General features: G+C 37.3%; 1 protein-coding gene across 1 annotated transcript in view; it reads right to left on the bottom strand.

Moving 5' to 3' along the window:
* The window catches only part of snd1 (staphylococcal nuclease and tudor domain containing 1), a 167,285-nt gene that overhangs the window by 60,540 nt on the left and 93,093 nt on the right, over positions 1 to 13,652 (bottom strand). The gene's annotated exons all lie outside the window — the stretch shown is intronic.

Raw genomic sequence — 13,652 nt, 5'->3', positions numbered from 1 at the left:
AAAACAGAAATTAATAGACATATTTTCATAGAAATATTTAAATAGAAATTGAAGTTTTAATTGTCATAACATTTCACAATATTGGTGTATGTTTTATTAAATAAATACAACCTTGGTAAACAAAGTAATCTAAAAAAAAAAAAAAGTATCAACTCCAAACTTTTGAATGGCAGTGATTAAAATTAGGGTCTGCAGTCACGTTGTGTCTGTATATGAGCATTTATGGGGCAGGATAGCAGAATAACAGTTCTGGGGAGTCGTCCAAAATCCGTCAAGCTACACTAAACACATTTAGGAATGATTTGAAACTGCATTTAGCCACAAATATTCCCAAAAGTTGCACATTCTAATCACGTCAACACATACACACATCCATCATAGAGACATACACAGATAGATCACGATGAAAGACATTTAAAGCCCATTCCTGGGTCAAAGTAATCCAGCCACGTAAAAAGACAGACAAAGGCAGCTCTCATGGCCTTCGGTTTCTCAAAAAGAGTTATGAGTGCCTGAAAACGTTATAAAAGTTAGGAGACATTCAGACCACATAACTTTAGTCATGAAGTGCTATGAGGTGGATTGTTTCCAAGCATGTCTATTCAGTGTGATAATGCGGACAATAAAATCAGCAAAACAAACAAAAATGAGTGGTGTATAGTACAAAAAAAAAATCCTTAACATCAGTCTGACATTTCTCATTGAGCACAGCTGTTATTTGTTTTTTCCTGAGTTCATTGGAGGGAGGGGTGACGGCAAGCGGCAGGCAATCATGGGAAGCATCACCATTTATCTTGAGCTCCCATTCCCACCAACACTCAAAATGATGTGCCAACCAGTGTCACTCAAAAGGCCATTTCTAACCATCCCACACTGACAGCCAAACGAGAATGGGACAGAACAGAGAGCAAGGGATGGGAGGAGGAGGGCTGGGGGTTGAAAATCGGATGTCATTTTTCAGCCCCCAAGGCATGGAGTGATAAGCCGAAAAGACCTGCCACAGAGACAAACACAGCACAGACAAACTTAGCCCCCAAAAAAGTACACTATATCTAAGATGAAATCATTTTAAATGTCAGTCATGGCTCATTGTTTGGAACACATTGAACTGTGGTGATGCAAGTTTGAGTCCGTTTCATAACTTATGCTCTACCATCATAGTCTCATCTCCAATTTCTATGAAAGTGCCAAGGACAAAAAATTAGAACAAATAAATAAAAATTGAGCTACATAAAATAGAACACCCAAGATTAAAGGGTCTGACTCTTTCAGACACTAAAGCAAATACCTTGTACAAAGCAATTGACTAAATTAATGGGCTGGAATATGCCAGTGAATCTCCATTTGTCTTGGAATGGCCTTTGGCCCCAAGATATATTCAGGGAATCTGGTCTTCATTTTTACAACAACTCATTTGTTTTTGCATTTCCGAAAGCATGTATAGTGTCAAAAAGAGGAGATGGTGTAGAACTACTGGAATTGAGAGAAGAGTTATTTTTATACATGTTTTACATCCACAGCCAGTCTAAATAGCCCAGCAAAGGCCGGTCATTACCATTCAATCATTATTGACTCCTAAAGGACAAAAAGCTCTTAAGAGATGTTGTGTAACATTTCAAAATGTCAGTCTATTCAATTCAATACTTGCATATTGCAGAGCTGTGAACACACTGAACTGTGAATGGTGTCTAGAGTGAGAGACGGCACAAAAGATGACCGACTGTTTCTTTACTCTCTAATCAAATATGCCTGAGATGCAGAGTACAAATGAAATTACTGTGTGCTCTTTATGTACATATAGACCACTTGACCCAAGTTCAATGGAGGTCTCTGCCTGAACCAGAAATAAGGAAATGCCACACCTTCTCCTTTAGGCCCAAAACACAATATATGTAACGCTAAATATGGTGGCTGTACTGAAGTTTGTTCTCAGCTAACATAAAATTATCTCAGAACATTCTACATAGGTTTTTCATACAAACAAGGAAAAACATAAAAACCTGGATGTTTTGAATGTCACCAGGATTTTTGGGTGAAAAAAGGGAACATTTTCCTATCATTTCTATTAAGGTATGAAAATGTTGTCACAAAACAAAGGTTCTCATGTTGTGCAAAACATAGTTGTTTTAAGAAAACTTTCAGAATATATGTATAAACAAAGAAAAAGGGTCTGAACATGTTAAACTGGGCATTTTGAATGTCCCCTGGAATTTATGGGGATGGATCCCATTAACTTTTGAAAATGTTCTCAGAACATTGATACTGCCTCACTAACGCTAAATAAAGCACAACGGCACTGTGCACTTTCAATATATGATCAACGAATTGCGTCTGCAATTAAGTAGCTACCCGTTTATGTTTCTGGCCTTCTAGACGCAGACCTCAAAATTCTGAGGGCACATTAGAATGCAGCAAGAAATGACAAAACGAAACTGTCACAACAGCTACAAAGTCCCAAGAACAACCTATCAGTCAATTACAAGTTTGGGCAGCAAAAAACAAAAAGCAAAAATCCTGAAACTTTCCATGTTATGGTCTAAACGATTGACTTTGTTAAAATCAAGGCTGTGCCTCCAACAGCTTCACAATGAGAAAGAAGCCATAGAAAGAACATTGAAGGAGAAACAGTTCACTCTTTTCTCTTAAATCCCCTCTATTTGTGCACCCCTTAAGACTCCGGGACGCACAGATGCTGCTAATCAGCCAGAAAGAGGCAGTCTGGCTGAACATAGACACGTTCTGACTCTCAAATCAGGGAAAAAGGAGCAGATAAAGTCAAAGAAGGGCAGGGGAGAGAAGAGAGACAGAGATTCAGTACTGAGATACAATGAAGTGTATAAAGAAGCTGAAAGAACAGTCAGTTACACAGCCACACATTTCGTTTTCCAGTAGAAAACAGGACTTAACCAAGATTGAGTCAAAATTACACTTCTAAGAAACGTGCACGGGCCGCAAAGGATGGGAAAGTGCGAAACAGGAGGAGGATGAGAGAGAAAGCGTGTGGGAAGGGGTCGAGTAAGGAGTCTGTTGCAAACTCTGGTCTGAGCAGACATCTAAAGCAGAAGCTGTGCTGGTGAAAAATCAGCCGTGAAGTGGAGGCCCCGTCAGCATTTATGCCAGCGGCTTTGAGAGAGAGTGTGCTTATTGGTAAGCAGAAGAAGCGCTGAGAGGTTGCTGTTATGTAACATTGCGCCAACGTTATCAAGGTTTATGCAATCGTGGGTTACTGATGTGTGCTGAAGACGTGACCAACCTTTCATTGTTAATTTCCTGCAACACGCTACACAGCTGCTTTCTTTCTTCAATCACAAACCACAATAAACAAGATGACTGAAATCCAAATTTCCAATCTATATAAAGAAGTGAATAAGTATGCTGTTAATAGAAATACAGCAGATTTTTGTTGGCACAGCCGGACTAGTTTATCCGTCTCTTCAAACTTAATTTTAGGTCACATTTACCATCGTTCAGCAAAGTTTTGTGGGCAAAAACAAATGAATTGAAAACAAATGATATGATTGATAAATGATTGGGAATTTCACTTGAGGGCGAATAATTTCCCCATGCAGATTTCACAATTAATCAACTGACAGCTGCTAGGTTTAAAAGAGACTGTATGAGCAGTGCTTTATACAATCGCTACAAAATTGACACTGAACCTTTTTCTTTCTAGCTAGATTTCACCATAATTTTCCCAATGTGACCACAGCTGAACATGACAACACAATTTTATATTTGAAGGATTAAAAAAACGTCAAATGGCATCTTTGTCTTTTAGATCATGAGTACAAGGCCAATTGCAGTATGATTAATGTTGACCAAAATTTGCGAAAGCTGGACTTGTCGGATTTCAGTCTAAAGCATTTGATTGACGTAAAAAAGGCTAATTTCTACTATAGTAAATTCATTTTTTTAAAGATTTATTTTAAAATTTATAGGGAAAATGTTTTTTTCCACAACGTGTAGTTGCATGAAGACCCAGTTGTAATTATACAGAACAGCAGCTTCAGTCCGAAAAAGACAACCAACGTCACACTGCAAGATGTCCTTGAATTCCTTTTCAAGAATGAATTTTAACTATGTGCAACAAGACCACATGCCTGCAACACATTGGTCAAGCCTTTGCCTCTGGTTTTTGATTCATTGCAAGTATAAGTACATTTCTGGAATAGATATAAAACTCATAGGTTTGATGTCATTAATAAGTGAAACCAATTTGTGTTGCTATGATAATTCAGGTTGAATGTTTAACTTATTTATCTCTTCTACTTTATCGATGGCAGAGTCATCCGTTCCATTTAAAAAACAAACACCATTTTCATAAACAGCACCTAACATAACACGACAGTCCAATACTGTAACTAATACATTACAAATGTGACAAGATTAATGGGTTACAGCGATCACTAAAAGAGGAACCAAAAGAAAAAACATATATTAAAAGTATGTTATCTCACTTTTCAGACACACTTTTGGAGCCAATGCTTGAAATGGGCGGCGGAGGTGGTTTAAATGTTCAAGGATTATAATAACAATGCAAATGAACAAACAAGTGAAGATAAGTATATTCAATAAAAAGACAGCATATCTTAGTTCTGTGAAACAGCAAACGATATCAGGAAGAAATAAAGCCACCTCGGCATCCATTATCAAGCCTTCCCGTTGCTTAAAGTCTTTCCAGCGCTGGAAAGCTTCTCGGATATACGCCCCCTCCTGCTGATTTGCTACAAGTGCGTTTTGGTGCTCAGTCCGATCAACTTTTTAACAGTAGTTTTCATCTAAAGTTGTGAATTTGACTTATGCGCAAAATTGGAATATCGCATAAAACATTTGCGAATAAAGCACCGTTTCCATCCAGTGAGCCGAAGAGAACAAAATCGTCACTTCCTGATAAACTGGAGTTAAATATCACTAAGAAAAATGGAAGTTGCTACAGTAGGAGAAGCCCCAGCATATAATAATTTCGAATAGGCCTATAATAAATTACTTGCGCCTCAGAGTGCGCAGACGAAATGCAATAAAGTTATCTTGCTTTCGGAGACGGGTGCCTGCTGTTTAGGAATGCAGTCGTGTTAGAGTTCTTGGAGGTAATTATACTAAACCAATTTGACGACAGACATTGCTCAGGCATTTTCAGAACAGCCAGAACAGCATCTCAGATGCTGTGCAACAAGATCGGTCCGCGGGTTGGTCCAGTTATGCCGTTCCATCGCAAAGTCACGTCTTTTTTGATGCGCATCGAGGAATGTGTAAATGTGTTTCTATTTTAGTTTATGCACGTTTTCTTATCGGATAAAAAGTTTATCAGACTCAATTGAGCGCATATGATTTTTTTTTTTTTTTTTGAATTTATGCGCATTTTGGCCTTTTTACCCAGAGTTTTTTATGCAATCTCAAAACGCGCATAAAAACAGGTGGATGGAAACATAGCTAGTGTTTTTCAAAAATAGCTTAGCTCTAACAAAAGAAAAGTCTAAATCTCAAACTACTAGATAGGGGGAAAACCAGTATTTGAAGCTGCTTTTAGACATGTAAAAAAACTGATAATTACATGGCTCCCTGGATTCTGACAACTGCATAGACATATTTAAAATTTACGATAAGAAAAGAAGCCCTGAATCTTAAGCATTAACACTCAGACAGGCTTGACAGGTAAAACGTGGGTGTTTTTTCCCTTTCCATCAGTTTGTCTCTGGCTAATTTTGAAATCTATATTTTGAGGGGAGGTAGCAAACTCACAAAATGGCTCTCATAGCTGTCTCTGTATATTACGATGGAATAGGAGGTATTTTTAATAACAAAAAGTTGCAATCATCACCTGTACTCACAGCATATTGAAGAATAGTTAAATCGATACCTCATAATTGCTCAACGTGGAATCAACTGCAACTTTGTACCTGCCGCTGGTAAGACAGTGAGGTAATATGCTCTAGTTTCATGCTATTCTCTCTCAGGTCTAAAAAGGGTCTTATATAAACCTTTCAGCTAGAGGGCATAGAGCTACGCTTGTGTGGTGCATGAGGGAGAATAAGTGTGTGTGATATGAAGTGACGTAGGCCTTGTCGTCAGCAGCTTTGGGAATGAGTGGAGTTTACTCTTTTAACTCCCTTCCTTACACCCCTCTCGAACCCCCCTCCTTTTCTTCCCTCATTTCAGTGTTCCCTTTTCCTGTCTGATGTTCTGTCTGTTTCTTAGCAGAATGTTGAAGAAGAGAGAGAACACGCACTTCACTACAAGGCTTTCACTACAGAGAGATCCAAGTTTGGATGACCTGCATTTGGGACTGTGAAATTCATCTGAAAAAGAGGGAGAAAATTCAAGACCAGCAGGAAGAGGTATGCTAATGCATAAAAAAATGTAATAACAATAATTAAATTAACTTTAATTTTTACTCCTACTACTACTAGAAGAGAGGGCTATTTAACTGACACAGTTTAACTCAATCCTACTTTCCCTTCATTTTTTTCCCTTAGCTGTTTTTGTAAAAAAACAAAAAAAAAAACACTGTATTACGGGGACTTTCTAAACAGTCACCCAACAAAACTGTGCATAGTTCTTAGTTTAAACAAATTAACTCAATTTACCCAATAACCAAATAAGACTAGAGATGACATTAACAGGAATTTCCTGTAGTAGGGAAACATACCTTTAGACAAACATGATGTTGTATGACAGCACACGTGTCTGAGAGTGTGTTGGCAAGGGGCTCATACGTTACGTCCCTATATGCTTGAAGATGCTAAAAAAAAACTAAAAAAACTAAAATAAAAACAGCATGCCACTCAGGGCTGGTGCATGAAGGACATGGATCTGGCCCTCAGCGAGAACATCAATTTTAAAACAAGCTCCCCTTAAAAGCACTATATAATGCAGAAACCACACAAGAGCAGTGAAGAAATACATGTCAAAAAAGCCCTACTAACCAAATGTTTATGCATCCCTAACCGACAACCGAAGCTGGTTAATTAATTTAATGAAAAAAAAAAAAAATAGTGTTAGAGCCATTAACAATAAAATCTGTTTTAATATGCAAAAAGCAGCAAAACAACGAGATTCAAACATCGTCGTCACGCAACTGCAGCGCTTCTGTGAACGGGGGGCATATATATGTGAAATATATTTCACTTAAATTAACGGATTAAAAATGAAAAAAAAAAACCTGTGCAACAAATAGTAGAAGTTATATGCTTCGGTTAGTAAGTTTGGTTTCATTTTTGTGACACGCTCCACAAATGAGTTCACGGAAAGGAAACAGAAAAAGTGACATCCTGTTTGTTTTCTTTATTTAACAAAATGAAAATTATTTGTTGTCAAATAAAGGTAAACCCTTTACAAATTCTAATGATGTCTTACTCTTATCTGTATGACCATAAATGACAAAGTATTTTAAGTTATTTCTGCTGTAATAAAGAAACAATTCAAGCGATTGCACAGGCGCCTCATGCACACACACACATCACTTCTATCATTGATAACTCAACATCACAGCCGGTTCATTCTCAAAATAAAATAGTCAACCAAACATATAAAAAGTTACTCTGCTCAATTTAAATAGTCTGTAGTGCAATCTGTGCCATTCAGCATGAGCACTACAATTTTTTCGCATGTGAAGGATTATGTTTTACGTCGATATCGGAAAGCAAATGAAGTACAAATCCTAGTTTACATAATAATAGTTTAGCATCCAAATACATTGTGAATATGGTAACATTTGGATTCGTGTTGAAAGAAAGGTAGGCTACATGAACCCCAATGCTGGTTTCTGTTTTAGTTTCTCTTTAAATTAATTAGTTTTTGCTTGGCATTTATTTAGCGACTTTTATTTTTCATTCTTGTCCTGCTCTGAATATCATTCAATTAAAAAGGATTTGTTGTGAAGTGAACTAAAATAGCTATAGTATAGCTATGTATATAATGTTTGTAAACATTTTGCTTTATTTACCAGTATTTTACATTAATGTAACAACATAACTTGTAATATAAATATATTATATTATAAAAGATACATTTGTTTTCATATACAATTTGTTTTGCTAGACTGTTTGTATTACAGAAAAGCATGGCAAAACTTCTTGAATTTTTCTATTATGTGGACATATTTAAACAACATTAAGTTTAACAAAGGAATACATTAGGGACAACACTATATGAACACTATGATTGATCTTTCCCCTGATAAATTTGATAAATTAGAACTCCATCTGTAGTCAAAGGCAACTTTAATGTTGTGGAGAAAAAATAGTTATTATTATTATTCATTTCTATCCCACTGTTTGGCAAAGTACAGCCCACGCATGGATTTTTAAATCTGTGTGCCTGGTTATCAAAAAATAAATAAAACAAGAACACGCATACATATATAAAGAGGATTTTAAGAATAAGGTCTATAACATATTTACTTGTATTAGCAGGGTTTCACATGGAAAAAAAGGAAGGATATCAGCCTCGCACCATGTCATCAATCGCTCTCTCTCCACGTCCTCATTGTTGGAAGGTTTTGAGAACAAGGCTCAACTCTAGCCGGAGCAAAGAGTGGCCACTGTTTTGAGCTGGGCTTTGAATGTGTTCCCTACATACAGCAGGCAGTCACCTCTGGGAAATCCCATACTGCACCGCAACACAAAACACATTTAAGAAAGGTCACAACCCACAGTTTAAGGGGATTTATTCTAGAGCTTTCCATCATATTCCCCAGGACCCCTTTAGCTTTCTCCACAACCCACTGTTCCCCTCCCCTTATCTTAGCAACGGTGCAGCTGTGCTGGTACACAGAGATGATGTTCAAAACCGTATAGGAAAGATCAGCTAACATTAGCTAAACCTAGCATTAGCATATTTTCTAATCAAATTCGGACACACTGTTAGCTTGAATGAAGGGGGAGGGGGGGGGGGGGAGGTGGCTAGCGGGACGTAAAAACGAATTATCACTGCAAATTCTAGGCAGAGGCATCCATACATCAGAAATTCAAAAGCTAATATGAAGGGGTGCCACTAAGTGTGAAGGAAACTTTGACTGCGGGATACACAAATAAAGCTAAAATGGCATAGCAAGTCTTTCTATGGATGATCCATATTTTCTAACACTAAAAAACTCACCTTGATTTGCCTTTTCTGAGTGGATATAATTTCCCATGCATTAGATTTCCAGACTCTTATTACCTCTGCCTGTAGGCCTGTGCACCTTTTACTCTCTGCCTTATGTCTAGAAAAGGCTGTGGGCTTATTGTTCATTTAAATCTAACAGACCTCAATCTTCCTGTAACTCTACAGCTTAATGGTGCCATTGGGATATATTAGGCTCCATTATGTACCCCAATATAAAACCCCTGTGAAATATTATGCCAAAATCTTGTTCCTCGAGCCTCTGAGCTTCTGGCAGTGGCAATGGTTGATATCTCGCCGACGATGAAGCCGAGATGGCCTTTTCGTGACCTCATATAAACTTTTTTTTTCAGAAGACTTGACAACGAGAGTGAAATTGAATCACAATCAGTAGGTATTGAAAATGATAAGGTGAGAATAATATGACATTTGCAATAAAGTTGAGATCTGGACTTGATAATGCTATTGACTAAGCACAAGGTGAATAAAAACAGTTTTTTTCTTGCAAACAACATTTAGTATTTTCTAACTGAACGTTTCTGCATTGAATACTAGAGTTGTGAATTCTGCTTATTTAAACTTCTCACCAAGGTAGCATTATCTAGCTGGCTAGGCAGTCTCAAAATTGCAAGGATGACTTGATAGTCTTTGAAGTATTATGTACACAGAGCCACAAACAGACTCAGAAAGAGGCTTTCACATGCTGGGTGGCATGACAGCTCAGTGGAGATGAGCACTGAGTGTTCTAGAATGCTAAGCAAAAAAAATAAAAAATAGAATGCTAAGCAAGCCTGGCCAAATGACAACAATGCAAATCCCTGTCAAATGCAAATAAAAAAAAAAAAATTAAATTCCCTTTTAACATTCCTCAAAAGGCTGGGTTGTGAACTGTGTCATATTGTTTGTACAGCCAATCTATGCAAATCAATCGAATGACTTTAATCAGACATTTGGAGGGCTGTTATGTTTAATAAGCAAATGCTCACCAAGTGGGTGAAAACTTTAAAAACAAAATCATAACTACCTAATTGTGCCTACACACTATGGCTTCCTACCGCAAACTTACTGATTTGAATGAGGATGGAAGGGTGTAAAGGGGAAAAAAGTTTAAGATGACATGTAAACAAGTTGAGAAAATATCGATTTGTTGCATTCAGAAGTAGCTATACTTCTTGGTACAATTGCACCCAATGAGGTGCACTTTTGGAAACTCAATTTGTCGTATTCCTGCTTAATTTCCAGATTTTCAGACTTTTTATTCATTCCCATGCGTCAATCGTTCAGTCTAGTGTGATTGTGTCCTTAAATGATCTTTATCTACACCACATATTGTGTTTTAAGGAACAACACAGTTTGGCACTCAATGACATCGTTTTACCCTTCAGTGAATCCTCCATTTCATTGTGCAAGTTAAAAAAAAGGCCATTTAATATGCAGTTAAGGACTCAGGGTTCTCATCCTCCTCTACTAATGAATACTCTATATCAGGCCTGAAGAACCACCAGAGAACACTTTTTTTTAAACTCAGCTGTGTATATCTCATTAAAAGAAGTCAGTCAGTCATTTTGATGTGTGGCACCTTCCATATACCCGCAGAAGTATGCCAGATGTCAGTTTAGATAAGTTTGGAGCAAAACAAGATGCTAATCTGAAAATCAAAAATGTTGTTATTATTGACATAAAATCTGTCAAGAGAATTGCTAGTGAAAAATTAATATTCATTTACAGCAGGGTGACTGGCCAATGTCTGCTGCTTTTAAGACTTAACCACTGGAACTGAGAATGATCATTCACAATTCAAACAATTGTACTTATCTCAAAAAATGTGCAAAAGAGAGCTAGGTGTTTCTCATACAATGCTGATGTATGGTTTCAGAATATTTATAGCACACAAGTCATATGGACCACTTTTTGTAGTGCTATTGCCTCTATTTGAAGTTTGAAAGCTTCAGTCAACCTTGTAATTTCAATCAGCACAAGTCTTCAAAATGTCTCCTTTTGTACTCTTTGAAAGAAAGTCACATGGGCTTGGAACAAAAATAGAGCGAGTAAATGACTAGAATTTTAATTTTAAGAGTTTAATCTGGGCTGGAACATTCTAATATACATAGAGTTGGTTTAATGAAGGTCATTAGTTTGCAAACAACAGTCATTAAAAGATTGCTGGAGCAGGAGGGACGACACTTTCTCCATCCCTTTGGAGTGAATTGTCTTGAGCTGAACCAATCTATCACAGGAAAAACAGTCAAGGCAAATATCATTAAACATCCACTGGCCCACAAATATTATATTACAGATGGTTAAAACAGTAAGGGGATTGTGAGAGGGAAAGAAAACAGAAAAAAGGAAAGAAAAAAACTAACGGATAGAAAGTGATGAGATGATAAAGTGGGGAAAGTCATGATGATAGCAAAGTAAATTGATAGATAAACCTCAATCTTGTTACGTGTGTTTTCTAACAGCTGTTCAAAGTTGGACAATATGATGTGAATGATAGTGGACAGAGAGCCCATGTTAGTGTGATGACTAATCTCTTCTAGAATTAATTCCTAGAAATTGAAATGAAAATGAAAGTCTCTGGTCACTCTACCCCACTCAAGGTCAAAATTGTTAGACGAAATGACAGTTTCCACCTGCCCTAGGCTTCAAATATTGAAAAAAAGCTTGAAGTTTGTTCAACCGGTATGGGCAGCAATGTTATTATAGGTTTGCATTTTTAAGATAGTTTTTATTTTAATATCATTTTCAAATTTCCTATAAATTTCAGTTTAATTTAAGTTTGTTTCATTAATGGTTTTGTTAGTTTCAGTGTTAGTTTTAGTAAGAATAGTTTAGCCAAGTTAACGGAACACTTCCAGTTAAGGCATTTCATTTCAGCAAAGTTTAATGTTTGCAGTTAACTTGTGTGCAAATCTCTTGATAAAAATAAAATAATTGTTTGAGATTAAACAAAGAACCAAACAAATTTGTCATTCGTACTCATTCATATTAAAGATGAAATCTTGTTAAACATGGCGTATAAGAAAAATACGTTTTCATACATTGAAAAATAAAGTAGCAGTGGAATAGGAAAAACGTGATGGGCAGTGCACATTTCAGGTGTGGAAACAAAAAGAATGCGTTACAAGTTTCAAAGTCAGTATCAAAATATATTTGCAACCCCTTTTTACTTCCAAAATGTGCCAATTCAGAATGTAGGGCTGAACAATGTTTATCCGTTAGGGCTGGATTAGAAAATGAACAGTGCATGTTCCATAGTAGAGTTTGGAGTCAATTGTGGAAACTATTTCTCTTCTGAAACACAACCAGCACAAATTGGCATAAAATTTAAGATTAAAGATTAAAAAGAAAACATTTTCTTTGCATTGATATTAACTCAATATATAGTTTAATAATAATAATAATAATAATAATAATAATAATAATATTATTATTATTATAATTGTAATAATAATAACAACAACAACCACCGTGTCTTTAGGGCACTACCAATTTATGTAAATCAAACAATGAAAACGGGTCATACTTTTCTGTGCAACTTATTTTCAAATTGTGGGTTAAATGTAGATGAGTTTTCAATAAACTATGTAAAACGTTTCCCACCTTTTCCCAACTTCTATAAACACGCTTTGAAAGACTATATGCACTGCTCTCATAGTACAGTACGAGCAAATATCACTGGGATGGTATTGGTCCTCTCCAGCGAATTGGACGAGGGAAACAGGCTGACCTACATGCAGTAGACCCTATATCCCAGATAAACTGGCAAACCCTGAGGCTGCCATCCTGCCCTTGCTCCCCCACTTACTGACAAGACCCAACCCGTCAAACTGGGTCGCTGGTGCTGATACTGAGCAGACCTCTCCCTGCGTCCCTCAGCCTAGGGCAGGTTGAGCTGGCAAGCTGGGCCCTCTCCGCATGCATAAGATCATTCCAGAAGGCCTGGAGTTTGATGGGTTGGGGGTTGGGCGTCCCCACTATATGCATGGTGTTCTGGGTCAACATCACAGAGAGAGAGTGGAATGGCCCAAATGATGGTGGAGGCCTGCCAAACGGCCACCTAGTCTCACACTCAGAGGTGTGTTGTCCACAGACACAAACAAATATACATTAAACACTCTAGCACACATTGGTCATAATTCACAAAAGGGTTAGCCTGTGAGTCACGTGTGTACACATTTGAATAATATCCCCAGACACTTTCACTTTATGCAATCGGGTCAAAAATCCCTTAATGTGTCCTACTTCATATCCAGGCATTACCACAAGCTATGGGTGTCATTCACAAAGACATTCACAAACACACTCTCACTGTCACACATACACAGTGGTGTGTCAAAATGCCAGCCATTGGTTGCCCGGGGTGCCGTGCTGTTTAGCACTGCTGTTCAATTGTATGACATCTGCTGTTACAAGCGTGGGATGAAACCTTCCTGAAAGCACCTCTTTAAAGTACCTTTCACCTGCTGTCTAACACTGACCAAAAGCCAACATCCCAAAGGTATGAAAGAGTGATTGCCTTAAAGAACTGCTTAACAGATCTCTCCATA

The sequence above is a fragment of the Siphateles boraxobius genome, unplaced genomic scaffold (assembly GCF_051911475.1).
Source record: "Siphateles boraxobius isolate OS27281-9 unplaced genomic scaffold, OSU_SipBor_1 19, whole genome shotgun sequence".
NCBI lineage: Eukaryota > Metazoa > Chordata > Actinopteri > Cypriniformes > Leuciscidae > Siphateles > Siphateles boraxobius.
The sequence above is the reverse complement of the archived record's forward strand: the minus strand, read 5'-3'. Positions and strand labels throughout refer to the sequence as shown.